This window comes from Suricata suricatta, chromosome 12, assembly GCF_006229205.1.
Source record: "Suricata suricatta isolate VVHF042 chromosome 12, meerkat_22Aug2017_6uvM2_HiC, whole genome shotgun sequence".
Taxonomy (NCBI): domain Eukaryota; kingdom Metazoa; phylum Chordata; class Mammalia; order Carnivora; family Herpestidae; genus Suricata; species Suricata suricatta.
The window spans coordinates 4462417-4465804 of record NC_043711.1 but is presented as its reverse complement, the minus strand read 5'-3'; the positions used below and the strand labels follow the sequence as shown (position 1 = coordinate 4465804).

Here is a 3388-nt window from a genome sequence, read left to right as displayed (position 1 = left end):
CTCAATACCGTTTCCTAAGTTTTTCAGTCCCTGGGGCCAGTGTGTGCTGGGGTGACTAAGCCAAGGGCATGTCCTCCACCGACACAGACACACCTTCCCCTGCCATGGTCTCCTCAGGGTCAAGGTCAGTGGTGAGCAGGGACCTTTCCCTGTTATACCTACTTAGTGGTGTAGGAACACCGAGGGCCAGAGAGCTCCCGCCTCAGACAGCAGAGCCTGGCGGCCAATCTGGTTTTGGCCATGCATTTGTTCACCAATCCCTTTCCATGGTTCCATCCCAATGCTGGTGCAGGAGTCCCTCTGCCATGCTGTGGTCAGGTGCGGGGGGGGTGGGGCAGAGTGCCGCACAGACCCTCCCGGCCCTGTGGTGTGTCTTCCCAGGAAAGAACTCTGCTTTGTGGAGCGTCAGGAAAGACGTCTGAGAGGAGGGGTGTGGAGAGCTGCCAGAAGAGCTGCCAGGGGAAGAGATGTGTGCCTTGACCTAAGATCAGCCACCTGCAGGGCAGGACTCTGTTATCAATCCCAGCTCAAGGCCGGAGACAGCTTGGCTGGGCTTTCTTATCGGCTCCTCAGACGCTGAGGAGATTTGCAAAAAGGACTTTTGGGACAAATACAGGCATTTGACATCTTTAAGGCTAATACGAAAATAGGTAGAAATTTTCAGAACTAAAACCTATATTCAAACTAGATAAGAAATTAAAACATGGAAACACACTACTGTAAATGTTATTCTAGTTCTAAATTTGTCTCAAAAATGTTTTAACTGGGAATTCTCTTGTCCTGCCTTCTGCTGGCCCCATGTCAGTTAAGCAACGGGCTTTTAAGACCTCTTCTCCCTAATTTGCCACCCTGCTTTCGTGCACACATTTGGGCAGGAACATTGACTAATGCCAACGTGCATCTTGTACGATTAAAAACAATAGTGGGAAACATGGGAAGCAACAGCAAGGAGCCAGTAAGGAGAGCGTGATGGAGCAAAGCTCTCGTGCCCTTACAGCCCTTCAGCTGATCCAGGTCCTCAGAGGTTAAATCACTTGAGTTAAGATGTTATTGTACAGATGTCCTTCACAGTTTGGCCCTCTTTAGCATGTGAGAGGCAAGGGTGCCATACCCCCTTCCCATGCCCCCTGAAAAACTTCCCACTCCTGGGTTACACAAATGATCTTCTCCCCCATCTGAACCTAAAATTATTTCTTTTCAAACTAGGGAAACTTTAGCCCAGAGAGATGAACTTGTTGCTGTTATTAGATTATTTCAAGAAACTCCAGAGGTTTAATCTATTTTCAAACTCTAGATATGTGGTTGGACTCTTTCCAGCACTTAAAACTGCAACAGTTCCTGTCTCCAAAACAGAAACTTCAAGTTTACTTTTATTACAGGTTAAAGTACAGCAACGCCAAGAGCCTTTTTACATAGGACCCATCAGAGCTCATTCTAAACTGCCTGGCCCCCTCTCTGAGGGAAATGCTTTAGCTGACTTTCACACTTAAGTTACTTGTTTAGCTATGGATCCTGTGCATGAAGCCCAAAAATCTCATAAGATTCATCATCAAGGCCCGAAGTCTCTGAGGCTACAATTTAAAATTACTCAAGAACAGGCTCAACAAATAGTTAAGAACTGTCCTTCCTGCCCACCTACTAACTCAGGGGTCTCACGTGTGGGCATTAATCCCAGAGGTTTAAAACCTAATGCTTTATGGCAGATGGAGGTAACGCATGTTATTTCTTTTGGAAAACCGTCCTTTGTCCAAATCATGGTGGATACTTACTCTCATGCATTTTTCGCATCTGCCCAAACTGGAGAGGCTTTTAAGGATGTTCAACAACATTTATTTCAATGCTTCTCTGCACTAGGAATGCCTTTCAAAATTAAGACTGATAATGGGTCAACATATACATCAAAAAGTTTAAAAAATCTCTGTGAACAGTTTCACATTCAACATTTAACTGGGACTCCTTATAATCCCCAAGGCCAAGCCATCATTAAAAGAACTAATCAAATTTTAAAAAATCAAATAGTGAGACTTCAAAATTCAGATTTTAAGTATGCCTCACCTCATCAGATCTTAACTCATTATATGTTTTTTTATTTTTATTTTTTCCATAATATTTTATCGTCAAATTGTTTTCCATACAACACCCAGTGCTCTTCCCCTTAAGTGCCCTCCAGCATCACCACCACCTCTTCTCCCCCCTCCCCCTTCCCACTCAACCCTCAGTTCATTCTCAGCATTCAATAGTCTCTCAAGTTTTGCAGCCCTCTCTCTCCCCAACTCTCTCTCCCTCCTCCGCTCCCCCTGGTTCTCCATTATGTTTGTTTTAAATCACCTGACTCCAGATAATTCCGGAGAAACCCTAAAGCTTAAGCATTGGCAGAACAAATTAACTACACAGCCCTAGTAAAATGGAAAGATGTGCTCTCAGGAACTTAAAAAGGCCCTGATGTTTTACTAACTGTGGGTCGAGGTTTTGCTTGTATTTTCCCACAGGAAAGCAATTCATCCATCTGGGTGCCAGATCGCCTGATTACATCAGAGATGACAACCGACAACCTAAATCAGAAGATAAGAAGACTCCACCTACGTTCCTGCAAACGGACAAATGATATCTGTCCGTCATTTAACACCAAAAATAGTCCCCTTGTTTACAATATGTCTAAAAATATAGCATTGGCTTTTACTACTTAAAATTTTTTTGATAAAATACTTAAGGTTGATGGCCTAAAAGAAGCAGTTATGTCAATGGGTCGAGTACTATTAACTCTAAAAATCCTACCTCTTTGCAGATTAAAAAACAATCTGATACTTATAGTATAAACTGTAAAGAATGTATTTTGTCTAATCGTGTCACCTCTGGAATGAATGTCCATATGATGATGATTGTAAAACAACCACCTTATGATTCTTGTCAATATTAACTCTTCCTGGTATGACAATCATGGTATCAAAGCTTTGCAACTCTTAAATGGAAAATTGTCTTCTCCCACTCTTAGGACCTATTCTGGAATTGTTGATCCTAGTATCTCTGGGCCCTGTTCTGTTTAATAAAGTCATGGCATTTCTGAGGCAGCAAATAGATACTATCAAAATGCAGCCTATCCAGGTCCATTATCACAAGCTCGAAATGGCCGATCAGGAGGCCAATGAAGAGCTATATTATGGCAAGAGGCGTGGGCTGGCTAGCCAATGACGGGTAAGAGGGGCCTTACCATCCTATCTGTTGGGGTCCATCCAGCCAGAAGTGCTGTGTGGCCTTTGGGACCCTGCTTCCCCTGCTTGAAAATGTGTGCGCTTGACTGCTTGACCTAAATGGATCAGAGACTGGAGTTAGTTCTCCTATTGTTCATGCCACTTGGTAATTGCGGTTTCAGTAAATGGGCAGACTTTCT

The 3388-nt window shown here is 43.5% G+C and overlaps 1 protein-coding gene across 1 annotated transcript in view; it reads left to right on the top strand.

The window, feature by feature from the left end:
* The window catches only part of C3 (complement C3), a 47960-nt gene that overhangs the window by 1033 nt on the left and 43539 nt on the right, over positions 1-3388 (top strand).